Source organism: Condylura cristata, unplaced genomic scaffold (genome assembly GCF_000260355.1).
Source record: "Condylura cristata isolate star-nosed mole 26May11 unplaced genomic scaffold, ConCri1.0 scaffold00019, whole genome shotgun sequence".
NCBI classification, from domain to species: domain Eukaryota; kingdom Metazoa; phylum Chordata; class Mammalia; order Eulipotyphla; family Talpidae; genus Condylura; species Condylura cristata.
Genome location: NW_004567120.1, coordinates 11,329,321 through 11,340,276, shown reverse-complemented (window position 1 = coordinate 11,340,276; position 10,956 = coordinate 11,329,321). Strand labels below are relative to the sequence as shown.

General features: G+C 42.2%; 1 protein-coding gene across 3 annotated transcripts in view; it reads left to right on the top strand.

The window, feature by feature from the left end:
• Positions 1-10,956, top strand: part of PCDH19 (protocadherin 19) — a 101,789-nt gene that overhangs the window by 45,071 nt on the left and 45,762 nt on the right. The window lies entirely within an intron of this gene.

The window sequence follows — 10,956 nt, the reverse complement described above, 5'->3', positions numbered from 1 at the left end:
TATACACACACACACACACGTATGCATTATACATACTTTTTTTAATCTTTCACGTCCCAAACAATATCATTCCCATTATTCCTTCTTCTGATATAGATAAACAGGGAGAGTACGACACAAAATATCCTAGTAGGAATCCTCAGAAAGAAAACTGTTCATATGGCTATAGTAGGAAATGGAAACTGCAGAGTGACTGAGTTTATGATCTGGTGATGCAGGGCCTCCCTGATGGCCTCGGGGTTAAGTCTCAGCAGTATCAGCTGTATGGCCTGAGTTTGATCCCTGACCAGGTTGGTGACCCACAAGTCTCAGCAGACCTCTCCTGTCTCACTGCTGCCCTCAGCAGTGTTTTTTGGTGGATCCACCTATTCTGCTCCCCACTGGGTCTCTGGTGCATCCTCTCACCCCCTGCACCTCTGACCTGTATCCCAGTTCTACACAAAAATAAAACAGTTTATTTGAAAAGAAAGCACCTGCACAGATATTACTTTGATCCTGATAACAACTCTGTAAGGTAGCTAGGACAGGTATTATTTGCATTTTATAGATGAAGACATTTAGGCTTAGAGAGGCTCAGCGATTTGTTCGAAGTCACACAGCTAGTATGTACTTCTGTTTTTCATCTTGCAGACCCTTTGGAGGCTTTCTAGGCTTTTTTTCTTTGAATATTCTTGCTAATTTCGAAGATGATTACCATTGTGGGAGGCACAGATATAACAAATCTTCCCCTCACAAAATTGTGTGTATGTGCGAGCGTGCATGTGTGTGTGAGAAAGAGAGAGACTAAGATATGACTGTTCACACTTGTTTGTAATGGTTTAACTCCAAAAAAAGTCTTTTTGTTGTTGTAATCAAGTAGACACAGTATTGAGCAGAACAAGATGAGTGAGTGCATCCTTTCCTTTGTGAAGATGATGGTGTATAAGTAAGAGTGAGTGGAGAAAAGAGGGGTGTAAGAGTTTCTGAAAGACTGCCCAGGAGTATGCTGGGGAAGGGTGAAACTGAGAACAGTGTGGGGAACAGAAGGTAGAAATCACCTGCGCAGGTGCAGGGTTAGAGCTGCCTGACACAGTATGGTGTTATATTTCTGACAGCGTTAATTTTTTTTGACAGTTAAGTTTGGAATTGTTCCTGGTTTTGTCTGCTGGGAGTCTGATGGCAGAGGCAAAGTGAGGAGTTCCCCCTCATTATTTCTTAATCTTCCTGCAGGAGGAAATTGCTCTAGTTGTGTTCACCGCCCTTGAACCTGTCATGTTTAAGCAGGCTAGGATATTTTTTTTCCCTCCCAAATAGTACACTCAGTCAGCCAGTCCTAATTACTTCTATTTCATTGCATTTTCCAGAATCCTAATGAGGTGTGGCCTAGTGGTGTGAGCACACGATCTGGAGTGAGAAATCTTGAATTCTTGTTGCAGATAACAACACTGCTTCTCTCTAGTGGAGGGCAAGTCTCTTAGCCTGTTCTGTCCTGCTGTTAATGGGGTTAATAATATTTACTTAGCTCATAAGAGTAGGAGGAGGATTAACTAGTTAATGTTGGTTAAAATGCGAAAAAGGAAAGAGATGGAAAGTTTTTCTGCATCACGTCCATTTCCAAATGCTGACTAATTCTTTGAGGACATTAACAGGAGGCGCCTGCTCTATTGCTGCCATTAAGCCCCTCGTGGAAGTCTTGCTGGCTGGATGAGAAGCATAATTTTTCAGTTTTGTGCCACGAGCTCTGTAGAAAATGTAGCTGCTTTCAGCTCCCGTTCCTAACTTGGGTGTCCGTTTTCTGTCCATCTAAAAATATTTCTCTCCTCTGTATTTTCTCAAAGGTTTAGTCATTTTTCCCTTCCCTGGATCTTTTTATTTACTGTTAGTGGTACAGAATGACTGTGTTTCAGCTGTGGGGGGAAAGGATCCCTTTTTATAGCAGCCTGTTAAACGTTCTAGAATTCTTTGTGGTAAATGGTTCCACATAAATGCAAGATGCTTTAGTAATTGTTGTTCTGTTGCTGCACTGCATAATTGTATTATAGTTTCTAATATGCCGATAATTTTGGCTTTGCCAGGTGTAATTATGGTTTTACTGTGTACAGTTGCCAGCACTATGTTTTCAAATCAGCTCAGATTCTAACCTGCCCTCACTGCCCCTCTCCCTGCATAAAAAGAGAAGGTCTATTAGGGTTTGGGAGGCAGGCAGGAGATTGAGACCGTACACACGTCCATTACTTCCTCCCATCGCTTCTCATATATGGTTTACGAAGTGATGCTGAAATGTAAGCTGTATGTCGCCTCTCCCCGGATACGCTGCAGTGCCTGTTTAAGTTGCGAGAAACTAGAAGCTACAGTGGGTTTCCTTTCATTCCTAATCATTTCGACAAAACCAAATGCCCTTAATGTAAGCCATAGACATAATTAGAGGGTTGCCCATGTTAAGCAACCATGGAGTCCGATTTTGAGAAATGCTTACTGTGCCTCATTAAATTTGAAATTAGTACTTAAAAGATCAGAAATAAATAATCTGTTTATATCCTTGTGACAGTAAATATCAGTGGCTGCTGGAATTGACTCTGAGCATTCCAGTTAACTGCAACACCCCTCTGTTTGCTGTGGCAATAATCAAAACAGCTGCACCAGAAGAGAACTACAGAAGAACTCATTGACCACGAACAAGAAAATAATCTGTTGTATTGCATCTAATTAGAAAACATCAATATCAGATGCTAATGCAGTCATTATTTTTAAGATGGTATATTACCCAATTGTTTTTTGTCTGCATGATCACATGTTACAGGCTTGAACGACAAGCTGATACAAGGGAAATGAATTTACAATCATAGGCCAAAGGCTGTTACTCCTTCAGCCTTAAATAGGCGTGTGGGGGCAACTGGACTGTAAGTGGTGTCTAATGGAATGAGATTGGGGTCAGAACTGGATTTGGGGGTGTTGTTTGGGTCGACAGGCACAGGGCCACCTGCCACTTTCCCTCCAAATATTTTGAAAGCCTTTTCAGTTGAAAGGGCTTGAGCCAAAGAAATTGCACTCTAAAGGCTACAGCTAGGCTAGGCTAGCTGCTGAATCGCAGAGAACTGAGGCACTGATAGAATAGAGTTTAGTAGGAAGGAATGGACCAGGTCAGGTTCCGAGAGTTTGGGACCTTCTCTGTGCAAGAAGAGCTCAAATATAGGCCGGATTCAGGAGCGCTCACAAGGTTGATCCTGGGCCACTGCCTGTGGGAGGCCTTATATTGGTTTTTATTGTCACGTGGGCCAGCTTGACCAAATCATAGCCGTTAGAGCTATCCCATGAATACTTGCCAGTCTTTTTCAGTCACCTTCCAATGGTGGTTGCCAAGGTCTTCAAAGCGATGGTCACCAAGGTTCCAGGGAAGGCAGTGGCTCATTCCTGGATCCCTTGGACAGTATCACTGGGCCTTCCACTAGGTCTGGCTAAGTATCTCCAGTTAGTGTGTGCCAGATTTTTCCTTTGTCTAACTGCTCAACTATGCTCCCCGACCCATTCGCTGAATGTAGCCAAGAAAGTCGTTCTGAGCAAAATTGGTATAAAGCCGGCTAATCACTTCCCTGATGTTACCATGTTGTGTGTGCTTTCCATCGCAGTAGTAGAGAATGCCAAGAACTGAGCTCCTGGGGATTTTTCTTGTCCTTGTTTTTGTGGCATGTTCTAGCTGAGTCAGTATTTAATGTGGCTGTAGCACTTAACCTGTGTGTTTGTTTTCTTGGCTGTTTAAGGGGGCAATAACAGTTGGCACCTGCTTGTAAAGTACTTTGATATTTGGGGATGAAAGACACTCTCTGCCTGCAAAATAGCTTTAATGTGCTGTAGTTACATATTTGGGGATGGTGATTGGACTCTAGGGTTTGTTCCACTGGCAAATGTGGTTAATAGCTACTTGCTTCTCAGGTTGGGTTCTGTTTATGTGGGATGAGATTGTGTGACTCATGTGATTGAAATCATCATTTGATTTACTCTTCAGCTACTTTCACGCACACTGAAGTCTTGTTGCTTTTGTATTTGTACATAGAATTGGCATTAACTGTGTCCTGAGAGCTTTTTATAGGAAGCTACGATTTTGGAGTACACTATACCCCACAAAAGACTCAGAAAAGGGTCTCAGAGCCTTATTCAGAAACCTCTGCCTATCTGTTTGATGGCGTGGCGCTTAACCTGAACTTTCAGCAGGCTCTTTGCCTCTGAACTGCATGGATTCCTGCAGAAAGCTGCTAGGTTTCTCAAGGAAGTCTTTGTGGTAAAATTTGCGACTGTCTTGCTCTTCTAAAGGCACAACTGTGACTCAATCAAAGATGAAGGCAGAGAAAAGTGTTTTCCCTAGGCTGCCTTTGTCACCGCCTGGTAGTCTGACCACATCAATGGTGTCAGTGCAATTTTAGGAGTCATGATGAAAGGCACCAAAGAGGGGAACACTTTCAACTTGACTTGTTGGATGTTAACCACATGGCCTGTATTTCCCGTTGATAGCCTTGTCCTGAAAGTCACTGGAATCCTAGAGTTCTCTTCTACAGGTAGAAAAGTGGCTGCCACACTGTCAATCTGTGACTCAGGGGTCTAGAATCAGGCAAAGCTTTATCTTCTCTTTTTCAAGTTTTATCTACTCTGGCTTGGAAACACTATCATGCATCTCTACTGCCATTCATAGAGATGTAGCTGGAATGATGGACGATAGGAAAATAGTACACAACTGTCACACTATCCCTGACAGTTATATCCAGACTACTGTGTATTTACAAGGTTCTAGTTGGAAGGGAGGACAGGAACAACTTGGAACGAAGAAGAATACAGTGTGCAGAAGGCATGCTCTCTGGAGAAGCAAGACCACCTTGGCCTAAGAGACTTGGTCATCTGTTTTAATTGTGCTAGTATTCTCATTGTTAACTGTCTTGTATCTTCTCTGGTCATTCATTGATGCATTACGTGAACATTTGCTTAGTTGGCTGCATTGTCAAGAGACCTCCAAAGAGAGCCTCTAGTCCAGTTGGAGAGATGAGCTGACATATACCACGCACGAAATAGTCCCACAACTCAAGGAGGAGTGTAACTGCAGACTGTAACACACAGTCTGTCCATAAAGTGCAGAGATCATGCTGAGCAATAGGAGATGATCTGCGGTGTAGATATAGCAGAAATGAGGGAAATCAGATATGGGAGAAGTAGAGGGACTTGGATTAGATGACTGCTTAGCTGAAGATTTAATACTAAATGCAACAAGAAACTTATGTTATGGTTCCTTGAACCCTTGAAAAGAGAAGAGCTATGGTGAAAATAGTGGGCGGGGAAAATCACCTACATAGAATTTTATACAATGAGCTGGAGCAAAGGGTAAGTGGAAATGAGGAAAAAGTGGCACAAGGTGATGAGGGCTGAGGCACTGCAGTCTAAGGGACAGAAGTATGACCAATTTCTAAGGTCATTAAGAATTTTATAACCATTTGATAGGAGAGGGAAGTTTTCTGCATTTATAGTATAAGTTTGTATATGTGACAAATATAAGGGCCAAATCCATCTATGGGGGTCACCCACTCTCCTCAAGCCTTTAGAGTGATAATTGTATAAAAGTAGTGGTGTGTTTCTTAAAGTTGTGCTTCATAGCCTTTGCACAAGCATATGCATGTGTCTGCAGGTATAGATGTGTCAGTTGTGTGTGTGTGTGTGTGTGTGTGTGTGTGTGTGTGTGAGGGAGGGTAGGAGAGGGGAGTTTCAGGGTTTTTATTTTTTTGACATTGTAACTGTCCCTAGTAATAGGACCATAGTAATTGGACCGTCAATTTGTGACTCCCTTGTGGCTACAGATCATGTCATTTTTTAAAGATTTATTTTATTTATGCATGCATGCAAGAGCTGGGGTGTGGGCCAGCTGAGGTGTAAGAGAGGTGACAGGATTCACCAGAGACAGAACAGTGTGGAACAGAACAGGTAGATCTACTGAGGGGAGCAGTGGACGAGATAGGAGAGGTCTGCTGCACCATGTGGGTCACCTCTCTGGCCAGGGATCGACGTCATGCTGCAGAGGCTGCCCACAGCATCATAGCACTGAGACTTAACCCCTGTGCCACCAGGGAAGACCGTGTATTTTTTATTTTTATACTGAATGGATGAATGAATGCATGAATTTAATAAATAACCCCCAGGCATTTTGTTTTAGAATGCTAGAATTTTTGCAGCTTGTAGGGAACTCGGCATTAGCAGGTTATTCCCGTCATTTCAGAGAGCTAAATGAAGGCCTCAAGAGGGGAAAGCTGTGTATTCAAGGCCATCAATGAGTCCATGACTAACTTGGGAGGGCAATTCAGTTCACCCTACTACACCACCTGGTTTACTCTAGTCAGATGTGCATCTGTAGGAAAATTATGGCTATGATGTTTGCAGGCAATGTTAGGGGGAGCTTGGCTCGTTTTCCAGTTCAGGGTAAATACAAGCTTTCTAGTGATAGCAACATTGGGGATGGTGCCTTTTATTCATCTTCGCTAATTCCTGCTTCAGCTGCTGCTGTCTGGATGGATATGAGTCTTTGAATATACATTCTGGCTGGAGGCATGTTGACTTTAATTTTATATAGAATTTACATTTTCATTTTTATGTGTTGGGGATAGGCAGTAGGAAAAAGCCATTTGTAAATTCATTTCCAAACGTTGTCTTTGTGAAAAGATGTCATTTGAACATTTGAAACAGCAGTCACTGTTAGGAAAGGTTATAGGTCTTTTCATCATTCATCAGTAGGCACAATTATAATTATTAGAAGTCAGCCGTGAAAAAAGAACCAACATTTGAAGATCACTTTGCTGTGCATCTGAACGAGAATTCCACTTTTCCTGTTTGCATTGCTCAAGTGAGAGTTAAAATTAAAAAGATAATAATAATTAACAGATTGCAGTTATGTTTTTTAGTTTGCTAGGAAATTTAAAGTGTGATTTTAAATGGCTGTTCATTTTCAAGCAAAAACCTTAAGGTTTTAGGAATCCCTGTTTTCATGTGAGCATCAGCAGTTTTTGTTGTAGCTCTGTGGAGTGACCTGAGGATTTGTGTCTGGGGGGCAAAGATTCATGTCCCGGAGAACTGCATTTATTAAGCTTCTTTCTCTTGCGGGTGGAAGTCCTTTTTGTGATAAATGTGGTGCCGAGAGAGTTACAGTCACTTTTCCTGAGACTAGGGCACATTCAGTGAACTGTAAAAGGAATGCAAAATGACAAAATAGGGGGCTTGACAAAGTGGATGTATTTTACTCTAATATACAGAAAAACCAAAGGGCACATCCCCCCACCCCCCATCTAGGTAAGAACTTCACCTGTCCAGAAAGAATCTGAGAACAGAAAGTAGTAAACCAAGGCAGCGCCTCTACAGGTTAAGACCAAAGCCACAAGCCAAAGATTGCAACCAAGCCCCTATACAGAGGATCATGTCATTTCCCTTTAAGATCACGTCTCCGCTCTACCCAGAACTCATTGACTCTTATTTTCTGGACTATTCTAACAAACACAGTGATATTGTTTCCAAGAATACAATAAAGTGTCAAACTTGAAACAGAAAAACTGCTTTGAAATAGTAATAATACTGAGAAGTAACAGTGTCTGGAAACTAGTGAGGGAAACGTGTTAGAAACTAAAGGCCAGAACTCAAAACACACACACTCTGGAGTCGGTGAGTATACAGGCAAATCCTGCATGAAACAAAATTTATGTTCAGAAAGGTGCTTCTAAATTACCAATGAGCAACAGAAATGAGGTTAAGTGGTGAAGGATTTTGGCTGTCAAAAAAACTCAGCTAGCCAGAAGCATTTATTCAAGTTTTCAGAAAATCAAGATTTTATTACTCCTAAGCCAAGTCTGTGCTCAGTGAATTCCAAGGATAAAGACTTCTAATTAGAGAGAAGATAGTGGAGAAACGTATTAAGTGATTGGGAAAGTGACTTCAGCTACAACTGAGACTGGAAATAAAAGTTTGCACTAGACCCATTTTTTTAATGTCAAAATTAGGTTTTTTCGGAAGCAAATGTTGTTCTTGTCTTTTTGCTGTGTTCCTGTGTTAACTTGACTGTCTCATTAGAGATGGGGACATTTCCTAGTGAAATTAATGTGACATTTAGAGAAAATTTCCCCTCTCAAATGTTTCATGTTATTTGCCATTTAGAATACTTAGTGAGGGGATTGGAATAATGTCAAGCAAATTTTGATTAAATAAGGCCCAAACAGGAGCTAATACATTCATGCAAAAATGAAAAGGTCTTTTATTATTTTCTTAAAAAGTGTATTTCTGCTGTGGTTCTTTATTGTATATTGAGATGACCTTGGCAGATAATCTGCCGGATGTGGTGCCATCTTCAGAACAGCTGGGGTTGCCTTAGAACACACAGCACATCTGGTCAAAGCCCCTGGCCAGTCCTTTGCATCGGACATTTATCCACTATGGTTGTACAGTAGAAGCTCCTTGAAGTTTTAAGAAATACTAATGCCTGGCCCCTACTTCTTCCTTCAGAATTTCCTGGAGTGGGACCTTGGCAATGGTACTTAAAAATACCACCGACAAAGTACCCTGGTTGGTTCTGATGTGCACTTAGGGCCAAGAACCACTGGCTTAGGACATGAAACTGTTCACTAAGACTTTTTCCTTTCTTCAGGGCACTCTGGGTCTTGTTCCTTGTTCCACCTGAACTGTGGAAAAGTATATTGTTTAATAATGCACAGGAGCTGGGTTTGAGCACACACCTTGAGTCAGTATGAGAAAGAACACTTGCTGTCAGTATACATAGACCCAGAAGAGACTATTTATGGCCAGTTAGCTCAGTTGTTTGGAATGTAATACCAATGAGGTGAGAACGGTGTTCCTCATGCAATTAGAACAATTCTATTGCATAGTCATTCTGGTAGCTCCAAACAGCCAAGCTGCCACTCCGGGAGACCCGAGACTTACTGCAGAGGCAGAAGACTGTGGATGGCTGAGCACAGCCCCTCCGCTGTGGGGCGATAGTTTTCCGGATCTGCCTTGAGACCAGTGCTTCTGGGGCCTTGAGAATGCTGCACGGCCATGTGTCCTTTATACTTTGTGCTGGTTTGAGGAGTGTAGTTAGTATCTACATGAATGAGAGGTTTTCTCCTTGAGACCATACGAAGGAGAACGAAAGGAAGGTGATGAGCTTCAGTGACCCTCTCTTATCGCTTAGTGGCAAATTATGCCTGGCGTGTCTGCTCAGGTTAACCAATCCGGATTCCAGAGCAGGGGAAAGAAAATTGTTCAGATACCCCCACCTACATCCCCTAGGAAGCCACTAGACCTGTTTCTTCCTTTAAGTGCCTTAAGTGGGAATCCTCGTGCTGAGATACATTATTTCACCAGGACTAAGAAGTAGTATAGTCACCAGGGATAAAAATATTGTATGGTTTTGCTGACTTGCCCAGACCTATGGTGCTGGCACCAAGCCTGGAGGTCAGGTCTCCACAGAGCTCCGTATTTGGATGCAAAGCTATGCAAAACACTCTACTTGAAAGCTGGCTTCTTGACATTACCTTGGGATGTTGAACATGCTTTTCCTGCAGAACCAGTGTCCTCTTGGATTCCTTTTTTTGCACCCGTGTATCTTATCTATTAACTTTCTTGAAGAAATGTCTTGGAGGTTTGGAAGTGGAAAAAGAATGAGCGCATGTTTCTGTTTCATTGCCTGAATGAGGTAAAATCTCTGATCCAGGTAGGGGTTTCAGGTTCTGTAGAAAGCAGGGACAAGGGTCCCCACCGTTCACCATGAGTCATAAATACAGTTGAACTTACCCTTTGGGTCCATGTTCTGTTGTCCTTATTTTAAAGTGGAGGAAAGTGGGATACACAGAAATTAAGTCATTTGTACAAAGTTGCCCAGGGAAGCCAATAATTAAACTCTGACTGCTAAATCTACTCCCTGTTCTAATTGGATGGCTTGGTTTTATAGGAGGATGGGGAACTTCTACCTGTTAAATTATATATTTTACTGACTATCATAGAAGAACACATTAACCCAACACCTTTTTTGATTTTTTTTTAAACATCACTTTGTGCCTTTTCCCATCTTAGTTGTAATCCCCGTGGGCTTCCCATCTCCACTTCACCCGTGTGCCATCGCCATAGTCCCATGCACTTCCTCCCTTTTCGATCCCATTCCCTCCCCCACCCCGTCCTTCTAACACCTCTTTAAAAAAAATAATTCAAGAAATGCTTGCTACTTGGCTGACTGATGGATGACTTCTTCCGTCTTGCTTCCAGCATGATATTCCCAAAGCTGCTTCAAGTTTTCCTCCTCCTCCTATAATTACGTTTGCAACAATTTCAGCAACCACTTTCTTGTGAACAAATTCGAAATGAATTGACCCTTTGATGTTTACGCTCCCAATCCATTCCTTGCAAAGAACGAAAACGTACTGTGGTTTACATGAGAGTGGATTTTCTCCTCTAGATAAAAATAGAGTGGGTGAACATTGCACAGCCCATTTGCAAATGAAGGGGGTGGGGGTGGCATGGGCATGCCGAGTAGAGGATAACCATGGGATTTCATTTCTTCGTTCTCTTGCTTCATTTCTTCTACCTACTCACCGCCCCTGTCTCTACCTGCTTTTGGTTCGTAGGGTCCCTCCCTTGACTGTGGGCCCTTTGCTGCTGGACCTGCTATTATCTGTCCTCTCTTTCTCTACCAAATCTGAGCTCCTTGGAAGCAAAAGCTATATGTAAGAGCTTAGCGCCATAAATGTTTGACATGTAGTCTGAATGGAAATCTGCAGTTTTTTTTAGCTAGACAGCTATTGTGATTCCTTCTCCAGATACTCTCAGTTGAACAGTTTCAGAAGGTGAGTATTTCTGCTGGAAAGGCCGGAGGGTGAAGCTGTCTTTGGGCATTTTTCATTTCTAAAATGTTTTAACGAGTGTGGTACTTTATTGGGGGTAAGATCCACTTTACTAATGCTTTCAGTTACTTCA